An 18,088-nucleotide genomic window follows, 5' to 3' on the forward strand; every position below is an offset into this window, starting at 1 on the left:
TATGGCCATGCGGGTTAAGGCATTCGACTCCTAATCCGGGGGGCGCGGGTTCGAATCCCCGTCGCATCAAACATGCTCGCCCTTTCAGCCGTGGGGGGCGTTATAATGTTATGGTCAATCCTACTATTCGTTGGTAAAAGAGTAGCCCAAGAGTAGGTGGTGACCCAAGAGAAGTGGTGATGACAAACTGATTTCTCTTGTCCTGCAGTGCTAAATTAGAGACGGCTAACTCATATAGCCCTCGTGTAGCTTTGCGTGAAATTAAAAAAAACAACAGACAATATTTTCTGATATGTAAGAACAGTTTATACTAATATTTAACTTTGTTAATCATGACGTAGTTTACTTATTTTAAGTAAACGGTTTTGCAATAAATTTCTTTTTTTTGTCTTCTATTTTTTTGTTGCAATCACTTAATTTCTTTCTTTTTGCGGGAATTTTTGTCTCACACACAATCTCCACCTACAGGGATTTCCTGGAACTATTATTTCTGAGTACATAATTCTTTGTCTGTCTTTTTATTTTATCGGATAGGGAGTAACAACGCTGAATGGAATGATACTATAAAGACTAAATGCTAAAATAATGTTGAGTGACAAATAACACAGAAACAACTAAAACCAAAAAGAAGTAACGTCGAGCACGTTTAGACGAACTCGCCATATGAGTCAGTAATAAAAACTCGTGAGGATTAATTCTCAAACGGTTGTAACAGAAAAAAAAATCAAAACGCCTGTTAAAATACAAATAGTCTCGAGAGAACTGACATCGAACCAGAAATAATCAACGTCGAAAGGAATGACTTTAAAATTACAGACATCAAATTTATCCAAAAGAACTGATATCTAAAGAACTCTTTGTTGAATGGTAGGTTTGCTTGTTTTCACACAAAGCTAAACAACAGCGTGTCTGTGCTCTGACAACGAAGTGAATCGAACCCTGTATTTTATAGTTGTAAATACATAAACTTATTGATGATCCGCCAGAGGACCTCTCGAAAGGGATTCATATGGTAAACAAATACCACATATATCATCCTCAGTACTATAAATTTCATAGCCACGAAAGTAAAACCGTTATGAGGTGGAACATTATAAATCCGGCAGAGGGCGAGTATTAAATTCATCCCTAGGAGAATTTTCTGCAGCAGGAAATCATCACGGAAGCTATCTACTGTTTTTGGAGTAACTGTCTTGTATCTTATTTTACTCTGTATAAGTGGCGTCACTTTTGTAATTCATGCTTCCTTGTAAATAAAATAGTCATTATATTATTCCTAAGTAAATCTAATTATAAATTTATTAATTATTTCTAGTTTTCACGCTACGCCAGTCAAATACTGTTGGCACGGCACACCTACGTGGATAAGGAACTCGACTCGCAATTTGAGAGTCGCGGGTTCGAGTTCCTGTCACACTAAACATTCTCGCCCTTTCAACCCTGGGGGCATTATAATGTGACAGTCAATCCCACTATTCATTGGTAAAAGAGTAGCCCAAGAGTTGTCGGTGGGTTGTGATGACTAGTTGCCTTCCCTCTAGTCTTACACTGCTAAATTAGGGACGGCTAGCGCAGATAGCCCTCGTGTAGCTTTGCGTGAAATTCAAAACAAGTCAAACTAGATACTGTTTTAATGTCAGCTGATAAGTGTAAATAGATGATGTTTGTGAACATGGATGCGTGAAAACCAAGCCGATAAAAACCTAACCAGGTTTATAAGGCATACCTATAATTAGGAACTCTGTAAAACAGAAAGCAATACATGAATTATGTTGGTCAAAGTCAGAACGTATAATATTAAAATTTTATTTGTACAAAGTCATAGTTTTAAAGTTGTCAGGCAAAACATTTAAAACCAAAATGTTCAGTTTTCTAGTTTTTTTATTGTCCAGTTAAATAAAGCATCTATGTGAAAATATATTAGTAATGAATGAGGGCTTATAACGTTAATGTCTGGGCTCAACACCTACACTAGTCTCTGAGAGCGGATCCTATTAATTAGCGTTACGTTTGAACACGAAGAAACAACGGCATCTTACTAATTTAATAAATCCTAAAATATGTTCAAAGACTTGATAGGTATATGATAATATGACATATATTTTGTATGTATATAACACAACAGCCATGAAATAACTTATAGAATTCATTCACAATAACCACTATATACGTGTGTGTATGTGTGTATAATGGTTCTGATTTTTAACCTTCCAGTAAAACTGTGTAAATATATACATTTACATTCCGAAAATTTCTGTACACTCGAAGATAACTGATTTTAGTTATGTTTTTTTTTTTCTTGTGTTTAATAACGCAAGATGAAGTTTTTCCACAATGCCCCCTTAGACTTGTGCTGAAATTGACAAGTAGAATAGTGTGGAGTTTGTCGAAGACGGCACCTATTGAGCAAATATAGAAATATGTGCTTTTTATTTCTTCTTTCGGCTATATTTCCTTTTGAGAAAGATTCCATACATTCAGTTTTATTTGTTTGACGCTAACATCCACCTCTTTCAGTTTTCCATGACCAAATACATTAAACTGCACTTCTGAATCCTACATATTTTAAGTAGTGAATAGAGCTAATTTTCAAATTAGTAATATCTGAAACATCCTTTAAACAGATCTCGTTTTCAGAGTAATAAATCTACCACTTTATTTGAATAGAACTAATATTAAAACTGATGAATGTGAATATTTCTTTAAACACAACTCATTTTCAGACAAGAAAGTCTACATCTTTCATTAAACACAACTCATTTTCAGACAAGAAACTCTACACCTTTTTTTAAACAGAACTCATTTTCAGACAAGAAAGTCTACATCTTTCATTAAACACAACTCATTTTCAGACAAGAAACTCTACACCTTTTTTTAAACTCTACACCTTTTTTTCAGACAAGAAAGTCTACACCTTTTTTTAAACAGAACTCATTTTCAGACAAGAAAGTCTACATCTTTCATTAAACACAACTCATTTTCAGACAAGAAACTCTACACCTTTTTTTAAACAGAACTCATTTTCAGAGTAGAAAGTCTACATCTTTCATTAAACACAACTCATTTTCAGACAAGAAAGTCTACACCTTTTTTTAAACAGAACTCATTTTCAGAGTAGAAAGTCTACATCTTTCATTAAACAAAACTCATTTTGTTTCAAGAAAGTCTACACCTTTTTTTAAACAGAACTCATTTTCAGACAAGAAAGTCTACATCTTTCATTAAACACAACTCATTTTCAGACAAGAAAGTCTACACCTTTTTTTAAACAGAACTCATTTTCAGACAAGAAAGTCTACATCTTTCATTAAACAGAACTCATTTTCAGACAAGAAAGTCTACACCTTTTTTTAAACAGAACTCATTTTCAGACAAGAAAGTCTACACCTTTTTTTAAACAGAACTCATTTTGTTTCAAGAAAGTCTACACCTTTTTTTAAACAGAACTCATTTTCAGACAAGAAAGTCTACATCTTTCATTAAACACAACTCATTTTCAGACAAGAAAGTCTACACCTTTTTTTAAACAGAACTCATTTTCAGACAAGAAAGTCTACATCTTTCATTAAACACAACTCATTTTCAGACAAGAAAGTCTACACCTTTTTTTAAACAGAACTCATTTTCAGACAAGAAAGTCTACACCTTTTTTTAAACAGAACTCATTTTCAGACAAGAAAGTCTACATCTTTCATTAAACACAACTCATTTTCAGACAAGAAACTCTACACCTTTTTTTAAACAGAACTCATTTTCAGAGTAGAAAGTCTACATCTTTCATTAAAGAGAACTCATCTTCAGACTAGAAAGTATACACCTTTTTATAAATAGAAATCATTTTCAAACTATTAAATCTGTAAGTTCTTTAAACAGAACTCATTATCAGTCTAGTAAGTCCACATCTTTCTTTAGATGGAACTCATTTACAGACTAGTGAATTTGCAACTTTCTTTAATATGCAGTAAAAAATTCCCTACTTAAATGCCCATTAGTTTTCTATCAGTCCTTTTGCTCATGATGTGAATGAAGCTATTTTGAACCATATAAAGTTGGTGATCCTTTTAAACTATTGTGTACCCTTGCACCATCAAACAATTTTAAACTTATCTCATTAAAGTAGTTTCCGTTTTAACACCTTAGTCTACGATCAAAACGAAATGAGTTTCATTTAAAAAAAATAAAAAGAACTAGGAAAACAAACTAACAAACTATTACTCGGAGGAAGTTTCGTTCATAATTTTAACTTTTACATTGTTACCGCTTTTGTGGCACTACAGCTAAACTTTAGATACAAGTTTGAAGGTGAAACTTCCAGACACATTCATTTTGTATACGTCTATGTGCAAGTTACATGACAGTACCTTGGTTTCTCTCATCTAAGTTTCAATACCTCTCTTCCTGTGGAAACAAAACACGATAAAAATCCAAAGTATAAAACGCTTGAAATAATTGTAACATGTGGAAAAATAATATGTACATTGAGTATTGTGTCAATTTATCAAAGGAGATAGAAAATAAAACTGCCCCCTATTACAGTTTGTTTCTTCATTACCGACCGTCGGCCCGGCAAGGCCAGGTGGTTAAGGCGCTCGACTCATAATCCGAGGGTCGCAGATTCGAATCCCCGTCACACCAAATATGCTCGCCCTTTTAGCCGTGGGGGCGTTATAATGTGACGGTCAATCCCATTATTCGTTGGTAAAAAAGTAGCTCAAGAGTTGGCGGTGGGTGGTGATGACTAGCTACCTCCTTTCTAGTCTTACACTGCTAAATTGCGGACGGATAGCGCAGATAGCCTTCGTGTAGTTTTGCGAGAAATTCAAAACAAGCATAGCAAACATTACTGACCATTGTAGCCAAATCTTCCCTTACATTATAGGATGTGTTTGTAAATTAGTACAAAATCGGTGGTGAAAATTAGTTACCGTTATACACTTAACTCATTTTGATACTTGACCCCCGCTAGTACAGCGGTATGTCTCCGGATTTACAACGCTAAAATCAGGGGTTCGATTCCCCTCGGTGGGCTCAGCAGATAGCCCAATGTGGCTTTGCTATAGACAAACACAAACAAACACATTTTGATACTTAAGTGGTGAAAAAAAGGATTTTGTTTTAATTGATATATCTTGATGAGAAACAGTTTTTTTTCTTTGAAGCCGTTGGCTAAATTCATCTTTGTATGTAACTTATCGCTTTCTGAATTTCTTTTGTAATCCCAAACTGTAGCTTTTCTAAACTTGTTACGTTTACTCTTTTGGAGTAACATCGAAACGAGATTCGACTTCAAAGACAGCGCGAGATGCTTGTTATTACAGTAAGTAGCCAAAAATGCCCACGAAAAATTCTTAGACTCCGATGAGTCAGTGGTCAGTTTAAAAAAAAACTATAGTTCTTGATTTCCTGCGGTGGACCTAGTCCCCGATATCCAATTGTTTGGCTTTCTGCTAAAACAGACTAGAACTCGCAGGTATAAATCGTTAAGGTATAAAACATAAATATGCTTTCTGGTTTCCACAACCTAGTCAGACGAATAAACAAACTGTTATAACAGCCATCAGGTTGTTGACATAGTTTAAAGCGTATGCTATCAATCCATGTAATTATAGAAAAATACATGAATATCTGTCGTGATTAATATGCTGCAAAAGTATGTAGATAACTTTTAACGAGTAAATAGAAATTAGCGAACCAATTAAGGTCACAAGATGTTATTTTCTACGAACAAACCAGTCGGAAAAATTATCGATTTCTGGAAAATAAGAGACACCGTTAGCTTGTTTGGAAACATTTCGTTTAATTCAGACAAGTTAAGGAAAGGTATGAGGCGCTTGTATGGAATATTTCTTTCGAATTTCACTACATTTAAAGAGATGTGAGCTTGGCATGGCCAGATGGGTTAAGGCGTTCGACTCGTAATCCGAGGGTCGCGGGTTCAAATCCCCGTCGCACATAATATGCTCGCTCTTTCAGCCGTGGGGGCGTTATAATGTGACGGTCAATCCCACTGTTCGTTGGAAAAAGAGTAGCCCAAGAGTTGGCGGTGGGTGGTGGTGACTAGCTGCCTTGCCTTCCCTCTAGTCTTACACTGCTATATTAGGGACGGCTAGCGCAGATAGCCCTCGTGTAACTTTGCGCAAAATTAAAAAACAAACAAACAATAAAGAAATGTAACCTTAATCTTAATCAGGCGTACTGAAATTATTATGATTCGGTTACTTTTCTCAATCCATATCAAATGGAAAAAATATTACTTAATTTGTTCACTGTTTATCTAATCGATTACTTATTCATCATCGTAAAATACTGAGAAACTAAAGTTAATCAGCTCATGATACTGGCCTGAATTTTGAAGAGTGACAGTTTTTCTAAGTAATTTCAAGCAGAAAGCCACACATTAGACTATCTGCGCTATGTCCACCACGAGTATCGAACTAGATTTTTAGAGTATATATTCTTAAGTTTATCGCTGAGGCGGTGGGGACAAACGGTGTAAGAAAGCATTATATGTAATTGTTCGTTTTGTGACTGTGGTTTTTATTTAGCGTAAAAAGACGTGCGCGTTTTTCACGACGTGTAAGTTTCTCTCTGCTTTATGTTTTTCTGTATTGACCTTAAATGGCCTAGTGTTAGGACGCTCGACTCGCGATCTGTGAACCAGGGAATCGAGCCCCGCCTCGCCGTTTCAGCCCTGCAAATGTTATAATGTTAGAGTCAGTTTCACTATTCGTTAGTAAAAAGCAGCCAAAAAGTTAGCGATGGGCTGATGTTACTATATACTTTTCCTCTAGTCTAGTCTATCACTCTAAAATTAAGACCAGCTGGTTCAACTAGCCCTTGCGTAGCTTTGAGCGAAGCAAGATCAAAAGTATAATAACTAGAAATTAGATAGCGCTGCTATTGAACAACTGTAAGTACGTCTTGTAAGCATTACTAAAGTATTAATATTTTATGTTCTTCTACAAAGGAGTAGAAAATAATGAAGCAGGATATTTTAACCTCATACTCTCTAATTTTATTTCTAATAATTTCGCTCAATAACGGTTTACTTATGTAATTATTATATTTATGGCCTGTGAAGTCTGCGTGCCGTCACGTGATGATCAGTGTCTTTTTTTTCGCGTGCTTGACACGACTATATTAACCAGAGGTCCATCCAATCGTACTTGATATTTCATTAACTGTGTGGCAAAGGAAGATTTCAAAACACGATAAAATTCGATTTATTTGTTTCACAAACATTGAACTGTTATACAACCATCTGTCCTTTATCCTAATTAAGAATGTCATTCCCTATTACAAATCTTTGAATCTATTGAGAATGTTGAAGCAAAGTGTTATTGATTTTAATAAAACTCTCTTACCTTGCTTGGATTACATTTTTGATGATTTGCTGATGACGCAACGTGTGCTTCACACACGATTTCCTTCTTTAGAAACAGAGCAATCATTGCTAATTATATTTAATTAAAAATCGATCTAATGAACCAGATTAATTAAGAATATTTCGGAACTCACTTGCACATTAAATTCGCAACAATAATTAGTAAAAATAAACATTTATTTTTACCCACAGCAGTAAACATCCGTGAGAAGTACATATATTTTTCAAAATGTGCTAGCAGATTATCATAATTTATTTAATTTGTTAAGTATGGTTAACGCGTAGCTTTCTAAGACTTGGCATCTATTTCTCTAGAAGGGTGATATGTATATATATTTCCTATCTTTGAACAAACTCATTTGTATTATTTGTATACGATTTACTAAATTAATTATGCATGTGGAAAATATACTGATTACTGCGTACTTTTGTTATGAATTCGACTGATCCTGTTGGTAGATTGCAGTTCGATCTTGAAAGAAAAGTTAACTGATTCATTTCATCTCTGTCTTTTCATGCCCCCCCAGTGGCTCAGCGGTATGTCTACAGACTTACAACGCTAAAAACCGGGTTTTGATACCCGTGGTGGGCAGAGCACAGATAGCTCATGTGTAGCTTTGTGCTTAATTCGAAACAACAACTGTCTTTTCATAGTCACTTTTGCCATTGTCTTTCCGTAATAGCATATCCTGCCTGAAATGTCTTGTAAATGGTGGATTGTTGTACAGGGTGTTCGAAAAGTCACTGTGCAGTTTTATAATCATACGTCTATTCAGTCTATTTCAAGCCAGCAACTGATACCGGTGTTTAGAAACAAAATAAGAAGGATCCAAGCCTGTATTGATGCCAACGGGGGTCACTTTCAACATTGTTTATAATTGTCATTCATATTTACCTCCTGTATTCTATATTGAAACATGTCTGTTAACAAATATATAAGTGCACAGTGACTTTCCGAACACCCTGTATAATCGCATTTCGATTACCTTTAATTTAACACTTGAAGTCATGTATTATGTTGTACTAAGGGTTGTAAAAATTGTCGCTCTAGAGGCGTAAGTGAGTTGAAATCATGACCTAACATCTGACTTCTCATTTGCACTTTGAAGTTGATGTCGCACAACCAAAAGCAAACAAATAATGGTACGGTCAATGAATCAGAAACAAGTGATTAACAGGGCATTAAATCAGTCTGTTTACAAGTACACCAAGAGTACAAAATAAACTGAGCTAATGTCACGGTCATTTTGCTTACAGATCAAATTTAGCTCTTGGCAGTCATTGTACGGACAGACTAAACTTAGCTGCTCTCTAACCCCACAAATAGAGTGAAAACTATATTTATACAATATTTTAAGAGTCAGCTACACATTGGCACAGTCACTTTCTGACCAAATTTAAGTTTAGCAACATGTCCAATGCACTGATATGATCAGTGTGTTTGGAGAAATCGGTCAGTAACTGTCATATTAGTATTTTCTAATAGTGCACACCTGCAGAATTAATGGATGTGAATGGAAGGACAAAATAGTCTTTTTTTTTTTTTCAAATAAAGATGTAAACAAAGATGTACAACTATCCTTGTCAGTTCAGCTAAAATGTAAGCAAATCGCTTTAATATTCGATTTCTACGTTTGTATTATTTTATAGCAAAACCATACTGGGCAATTTGCTGTGTTTATTGCGAGGAATCGAACCCCAGATTTTAGCATTGTAAATTCCTAAGAGAACTTTTGTCCCACCAGAGAATTCTACGTATAATATTCACAGTGGTAGAAAAATCAGTTAAGAAGGCCTGGCATGACCAGATGGTGTCGTAATCCGAAGGCCAAGGGTTCGAATCCCCGTTACACTAAATATGCTCGCCCTTTCAGCCGTGTGGGCGTTATAATGTGACGGTCGCTCTCACTATTAGTTGATAAAAGAGTAATCCAAGTGTTGGCGGTGGGTGGTGATGACTAGCTACCTTCTCTCTAGTCTTACATTGCTAAATTAAGAATAGCTAGCGCGAAATTCAAAACAAACCAAACTAGTTAAGAAACTTCTGGACTTACAGTCCATATACACTTCACGATTATTCCAGACTAAAGACTACGCAAGTGTTATTAAACTTTCAAAAGAGTTACTTGTTGAATGACAAAACGAGATATGTAAATTTTCCATAAATCGTAAAGTAACCAGTAAGTCATAATACATGAGTAGAATTTTTGAAATACTTCATGTAAGTTGAAGAAGTAAATTATCATTTCAAATCGATCTTTTGAATTACAAACTATACGTTTGAAGAAGGAAAAAATACACACACTTGCATTTTGTACTACATGACGAAGTAAAATATACACCAAAAAGAAACGTATAGAACACTGTTAGTTTTCAGTTTCGGGATACGACCATTTCTGGATTAATCGATCAAATATCCATCTGTGAAACGTGTTAAAGTTTAAGGAAAAAGAATTGAAGTAATATTTTTGAGAACACAAAATAATTTATCTGTTTAACTTTTAAGCAAACTGAGATCTTTCTTTTCCTAGTGAGTATTAGAAATCCTGACTGAAATTCTATAGCTATATGCGGATTTTTTCTCGTCAGCATTCCTGTCTGCTTCACCCAGAAAATCAATAAAAAAACATGCTTATTCCAGTTAATGTTTTAAACATTGCTGAGTAGGTATAAAGAAACAAATAGATTAGCATTATTTTGCAGTCAAGTAACACTACGATAATAAAAGTATTTCTGTATATCTATAAATGTTAATGTATACAGCTTTACTGTTGGTTGTCACAGTGTTATTATTCACGTATGCAGCTTTATGATTGGTTGGAACGGCGATCAGGTTCAGATTTTGTCTACCTGGTCATCAAGCGAGTATTACTTCCTTTTTATATATTTAATTATTTTTCACTTTATTTTATATCCCATCAAGGATATATTAGAGGAAATGTACAGCCACTGTGACAGTCAATTTAGATTAGGCTCTTACATTTCAGACGAGTAATAATAAATAACTGAGTAGGTATATAAAAAATAAAAAGCACATTTTAATCCATAAACGAAAGGTCGAGCAAGTGAACTCGAAAGAGAACAGGGTGAAAATTATCACAAAAGAATCAGCTGAAAATACCATTAACAGTGAGAGTACCCAACTGATTATTCAGTGTATTCTAATCAGAAGAGCTTTTATTTTTTCTGCCAAATTGGTTAATGTATTATGTGCCTACTATTCTTTAAATAGACATATACAGAGGTTGGATACCTTATATTAAAATGATATCAGACTCTCACAACGCACGTCGTTACAGTTCATGTAGCTACATCTAGTCATGGTCTATATAACTAGTCATGCACTGTAATTTCCATTGTAAAAGGATGTCATGTCCAAAGTACATCATTCCCCCTGCTGTAAAAATCTTAAAATACAAAGCTCTTCACTACTTGTGAATCAAGTAGGTTCAAATCTCTCTTTTCTGATGAACCATGAAATAAAGATATTCTTGGAAGCGAATGTTTATAGAGGGTTTCATAATCAGGTAGAAGAACGCTCCCATCTCCAAAATTATGAAAAACTTTGAGCGACCTCTCACTAAAGCAAAAGAGCTGTTAAATGAATTCAGATGATGTATCAGCTGAATTGAAAGTACCATTTCCTTTTATAAAATTGAATTTAGTATTTTTGTCGTTGTACTATATATTTATAGCAATGCTACAGAGGCTGCTTACCGTTGTCCCTAATTTGAACTAATGACCAAAAAGAAAGCAACCAGTAAGTAACACCCTACTACCATGTTAAGAGATAACGCAAACGAACTTGCAGGGGCTAGTTTAGAGAGAGAGAAATCTGAAGAATTCTCTCTCCAACTGGGGTGGTCAGGAACTTTGTGGTTCCTCTTCATCCCCTCACGTGAAAAATTATTTAAATCTACATGTGGTTTTTTTGCTTTTATTTTAGTTTGATTTTTTTTAAGGTGAAGAAGTGAGGTTGGTCATAATATAATTAACTGGTGAGCGAAACAAAGGTAGCACCGTAGAGGCCAGCCAGGCCAGAACCCAACCACCAGACGTCAAAGTAAATATGAATGCAAAGAGATTGACTGCCGCTTATATTGTACCCACAGTTTAAAGTTTGTGGAATACTTTGCGGCATCGACCAGTTCCAAAACCTAGAGCTCTACCGCAAGGCTGCGCTCAAATTAAATTTAAGATTGCTAAGATAGTTAGCAAAGAAACTTTATTAAACCTCATGGACAATTACATAATGGGTAACGTGGTAGTTATATTCGCGTTATATCTGACTACCGAGTTCTATGGAACATAAAGTTGTATAGGACCACTTTAGAAATATTCTCAACGACATTCCACAGAAGTGTTACAGAGAATTTCCTGTCTGTGGAATAAAAATAAGCCGCTGTAAAAAGCTCTATAGGATTTCTGCTCTAGCAAAGGTAGTATATAGAAAAAGAACTTATGAGCTGTATGAAGCATAACATTTGTATTTTATCTTTAATGGCCTTGTTTGGTTTGTTTTGTTTGTTTGTTTTGGAATTTCGCACAAAGCTACTCGAAGGCTATCTGTGCTAGCCGACCCTAATTTAGCAGTGTAAGACTAGAGGGTAGGTAGCTAGTCATCACCACCCACCGCCAACTTTTGGGCTACTCTTTACCAACGAATAGTGGGATTGATCGTAATATTATAACGACCCCACGGATAAAAGAGCAACCATGTTTAGTACGACCGGGATTCGAACCCGCGACCTTCAGATTACGAGTAGAACGTCTTAACCCACCTGGCCATGCCGGGCCTTTTAATGGCCTTATTCATCACCTTTCTATGAACTTTCTGCTTTATCCAGCTTAAATGCACCAGTTACAATTATATAAATTTACTTATTGAATTACCATATGCTAGCAGTCCATAACATGAAGTCCATCTCTTTAAAATATACTCCTTTATCATAAAGAGAAATGAAATTTCTCTACCAGGAAACTGTGCAGCGTGAAAACGCTGTGATGCCTTACTTAGTGCTTCAGGTGACAAAGTATGTGTGCATGTGTGTTTTCTTATAGCAAAACCACATCGGGCTATCAACTGAGTCCACCGAGGGGAATTGGACCCCTGATTTTAACGTTGTAAATCCGTAGATTTACCACTGTACTAACGGGGGACGTGACAAAGAAACGGATAAAATTAGCAAAAAAGGCTGGGACATAAATTGCCAGTGAGGTAGGTTCTGTTGGTAAGATCGGGAAAAATAAGTTAAGAAATTTAAAACAAATTAATAGATTTTACATTCTAAACAAGAAATAAAAATAAACTTTTCTTAGAGGGTCTGTTGTAGACCATTTCCATCACTAATGAATTGGCTGAATTGATAAATAATCTTCAACGGGAATTTTGGGTGGAAATGAGGCTTTCCTTGTGATTTGAGTTCTGATGCATAAGGTACGTTCAGAAAGCCTTTCCAGGATATTCTGGAAAAGAGGAGGCGAGGGATTCGTTTCTGTTCACGGTGGTTTATCTTCAATACGTATAGATTTATACACATATGACCACGTTCTATGACTATATCTCAATAATGATAAAATGATATTAAAATAACTATTCAAGCAAATTGTAAAAATATTATTGGATACTATCTACTCATTGCTTAATTAAAATTTATCCGCACATCACAATTATATCTATAGAAAGGTATTTCAGTAATTAATTTCAACCTTACTACATGGCTAAAAGGTAATTATGTACAAAACAAGGAAGACCACTTGAACCTGTAAATAGGCCCGGCATGGCCAGGTGAGTTAAAGCGTTCGAGTCGCAACGCGAGGGTCACGAGTCGAAACCCCGTCGCACCAAACATGCTCGCCCTTTCAGCAGTTGGGTCGTTATAATGTGACGGTTAATCCAACTATTCGTTGGTAAAAGAGTAGCCAAAGCATTGGCGGTGGGTGGTGATGACTAGCTGCCTTCCCTTTAGTCTTACAGTGCTAAATTACGGACGGCTAGCGCAGATAGCCCTCGTGTAGCTTTGCGCGAAATTAAAAAAAAACACACTAAAAAAAACTTGTATATAAAATCCAATTTTACTAATAAAGTATCCATTTTTAATGCCGTTTTTTAATTAATTAATTTACAATACTTAATACTTGTTTTTCAGTTAGGGCCTGGCATGGCCTAGCGCGTTAAGGCGTGCGCTTCGTAATCTGAGGGTCGCGGGTTCGCGCCCGAGTCGCGCCAAAATGCTCGCTCTCGCAGCCGTTGGGGGCGTTATAATTTGACGGTCAATCCCACTATTCGTTGGTAAAAGAGTAGCCCAAGAGTTGGCGGTGGGTGTTGATGACGAGCTGCCTTACACCACTAAATTAGGGACGGCTAGCACAGATACCCCTCGAGTAGCTTTGTGCGAAATTCCAAAACAAACGTTTTTCAGTTTTTAATTCCCTTCTTAAGTTTAGGCTCTTTTCTGACTTACTGAACTGAACGTTTGTTTCGCTGTCATATTGATTTACGTATAAATTCGTAGATATTTACATTACTTCGAGCCGCGATTGTCTCAGCTGTCTTAAGAAAGACTCGGAAGAATTATGACTAAGCTTAAGACGTATATTTTTATTTTCTATAACATTTTAATAGTAAAGCCGAACTTACGACTTTCGCAAGAACGTGTGATAAACACGTAAATAAGCGTACGAAATATCTTAATTTTTGATCGTACAGACACTCCCAAAGCCAATGATAAAAACAGGACCACAGGTATAAGTTCAAAGCTTTCATCGTATACCACCGAAGTAAATGCGAGAAGTTATATAATTTTCTCTGTAATCACCTTCTTTATACATGTATAAACATACTAGTGTAAACACCCGTCAAAAATGACCGGAAACCACTGAAGACCAAGAATGTTCCGTACAAAACTGGCAATACACAAAACAGATAAATAAAAGAAGTGTAACACTGCCTTTCCCGGTAACATGCTTCCTATTGCTTCTGAATCCACTACATACAACTGAGAAAACATGCTATATATTACTTCTGAATCCACTACATGTAACTGAGAAAACATCTTACATATTACTTCTGAATCCACTATATATAACTGAGCAAACATGTTACATATTAGCGCCTTTGGAAAAAAAAATAAAATTTCCGTACCATGTGATTGCATACACATCTCTTCTTCTTCTGAAGATAAGGCGTCCTGTTTCTTGCAGGTAATTGGTACCTTCAACCTGTTTTAAGAGAGGCTTTTTAAAATAGTTTCAAAGTATATATTTGCGTTAATATTTGATTTATTTTTCACAAGCGTTGATAGGATGCGAGTGCTTTTCAATGTCTTCGATCATGAGAGTCTTCCCGCCTTTCCTCTTTTGATTCTACCTAGCTTTACGTCATAATGATGTGGAGTCACAAACATAATTCCATGCCTGATCTGGTCCTGGGAACTCCGTCCTTACAGGCTTTTATACAATAGAAAAAGTGCGAAATGTAAGAGATATTTACGCTTATGTTAATGATTAAATTCAAATGATATGGAAACGACAATCAAAACAGAACGTATTATAGGTGAATAAATAGTTTGTTTTTTGTTTTGATTTCGCACAAAGCTACTCGAGGGCTATCTGCGCTAGCCATCCCTAATTTAGCAGTGTAAGACTAGAGGAAAGGCAGCTAGTCATCACCACCCACCGCCAACTCTTAGGTTACTCTTTTACCAACGAATAGTGGGATTGACCGTAACATTATAACGTCCCCACGGCTGAAAGGGCGAGCATGTTTGGTGCGATCGAGATTCGAACCCGCGACCCTCGGATTACGAGTAGCACGCGTTATGCGCTTGGCCATGCCAGGCCTGCTCGTCATCAAGATCTTGTGTAGCTCTGCGCTTATTTCCGAAACAAAGAAAGTGTTTTTTTTTTTATAGCAAAGCCACAGCGGGCTATCCGCTGAGCCCACCAAGGGGAATCGAACCCCTGATTTGAGCATTGTAAATCCGTAGACATACCGCTGCACCAGCGGGGGTCGAAAGAGAAGAAAGAAAAAAATATTTAAAATTAAATCCTATTAGTCACAAGTAACATCATAAACCACGAACAAACTGATGCATGTAGTCAAGTATATGATGTTTGGAAACTAATCATGTTCACCGTAGTGTTCTGTTCTGTAATTAAAAAAACGCAAGTAATTTAAAATGACAATCCTACGGCGTCATCTGGAAACTATCAGTGAAACTTCATAACTTCAGAGTGAAAACAAAAGTGTTTTGGTTCTTCCGGGTTCCAGTTTTCGACATAAAATAATCATTACAGTATTTTCCGAATATTTTTTTAAACTACTTAAGAAAACAGTTTTATTTATCATTGTATGTTGAAAGAGGAACCTAAATTAAAACAAAGTACGGCTACAATATCCAGGAAGTAGGTGGATATACCGACATTCCTTTCTTAAGAACATCATTATACTATTTTTTAAAATAAGTACTTAGCGCTGTCCCACCAGGGAAACTTTTAAATCACCTGAAAAAATAGTTTAATATGAATGTTATTCAACATATAAATGAAGCTAAGATACAGCAAATATGTCACCCAACATATAAAACAACCACCGCGTAGTTTTTTGTTTCCAATTTAGCGCAAAGCTACACGAAGGGCTATCTCCGCCAGCCGTCCCTAATTTAACAATATAAGATTAAAGAGAAGGCAACCAGTTACACTACCCACCGCTAACTCTTAGACTACTCTTTTACCCACGAATAGTGTGATTTACCATCACATAATAACGCTTCCACTTCTGAAAGAGCAAACACCTTTGGCGTGACGGAAATTCGAACCCACGACCCTCAGATTACGAGTTGAGCGCCTTAACAACCTCGCAATGCCGGGCCCAACTCGACAGTGAAAATGGCCATTAACTTCTAAGTGAATTTCAACTTCTTTCGGGAAACTGAAAATTACTCCTGTACTAATACGCTTCATTTTTCCGCAGAAGCTTTTTAAATTCATAAGAATATGTCACGTCGCACCAAACATGTTCACCCTTTCAGTAGTGAGGGCGTTATAATGTTACGGTCAATTCCACTATTCGTTGGTAAAAGAGTAGCCCAAGAGTTGGCGGTGGGTGGTGATGACTAGCTGCTTTCCATCTCGTCTTACACTGCTAAATTTGGGACGGCTATTGCAGATAGCCCTGATGTAGCTTTGCGCGAAATTTAAAACAAACCAATCATACTGTAGGTTGTCACGGTTTGTATCCTACATTATATTGTTTTCATTAGTAATTGACTAGTTTACCAGATCTTTATACGTACTTAAGCTTACAACGTGAAATGAAACCTGAATATTTCATTTTATTACTGTTCTCTCTATTTAGTGTGTATGCATGTTTCTGACTGGGTCTCGAATTCGAAATTAGATCTTAGAGTTATTTGTGGACTTAATCGGAATATTTAAAATTATATATGGTCTCCTAAATATAATTCCCAAAAATGAATATGTTTCATTTCTTTAATATTTGATGTTCCTTACCATAAAACCATCAAAATGTAAGAAGTAAAAAAACAAAAGAAAAAAAAAGTGAAGCGTATTGGAGAAAACAAACACCAATAATATGTTAATAGCTTAGAGTTCAGTTTTGCTACTCTCATATTTTAGGATACCAGGTGAAGATTTACATTAAATACGAATTCTATTGTTGTATTTATATTTGAAATTTATACTGCGACAGCCACGGATATTCTCCTGAATATAAAAAAATGAAATACAATTTTATACGTTTACTTCGTGTAAGGCGTGTTTTAATGGTTAGCGTTGGTCCTAGTCGATCTGCAACTGTGGGTGTGTTGTAAGAGTGACGGTCACATAACTTTATTTGATTACAGCAACCTAACATTGAGTGTTCCTGAATAGATGCTTCCATTCTAGTCCATAACTTCCAAATTAGGAATGGTCAGTGTAGATATCCCTTGTGTAGCTTTGCGCGAATTTCCATATTAATTGTTTGTTTTTGCTAATTTAGAATTAAGCACAAAGCTGCACAATGGGTTTTCAGTGCTCTGCCCACAACGGGTATCGAAAGCCAGATTCTCAGGGTTTGTCACTGGGGGGCTTCCGAATTAAACACAATATATTGAATTATAAGTAACAGTGACATTGAACTACAAAGTAGAAAAAAATACACATATTTTGTAAACGTAACTACAGGAAATGAAAATACGTTGTTGCTGTGACAACAAATTATTATATTTTGGCCTAGAATCAGCTGGTTAAAGCACTGACCACATCTGTTGGCTGCTCTTTTCCCAACACGTTATTGGTCCATAAATATTTATAATCTAGAAAAATATTTTTGACATCTAAACTTGCAGCTTTCTGTTTATTTTCAGAGTCAATCCTTTGAGAGGGTTGCATCAGCCTCTTCTTTGGTGTACGTTGTAAACAAAAAGCACCTGTTAGAATCTTTTTTTCTTCGACACTGAGACCATGTTGTTTGCTAGCATTCTAAGGTAAGATTATGAAGGTAATAACTAGCTGATATGGTATATTAAACTGTAAACTGTTTTTTACTAAGAGATGTCTAAGGAGAGAAACAACTTTAAGTAATCTTAATAAATTTTATGTAGACCTCTGAAGTAACTCATAATTGTTGACATATTTTTAAGTAGCTCGATAGCTTCTAAAAGTTTGTAGGAAGTTACATGCTATGTATGATTTCTTTTT

The sequence above is a fragment of the Tachypleus tridentatus genome, chromosome 6, assembly GCF_004210375.1.
Source record: "Tachypleus tridentatus isolate NWPU-2018 chromosome 6, ASM421037v1, whole genome shotgun sequence".
In the NCBI taxonomy this organism is placed as follows: Eukaryota; Metazoa; Arthropoda; class Merostomata; order Xiphosura; family Limulidae; genus Tachypleus; species Tachypleus tridentatus.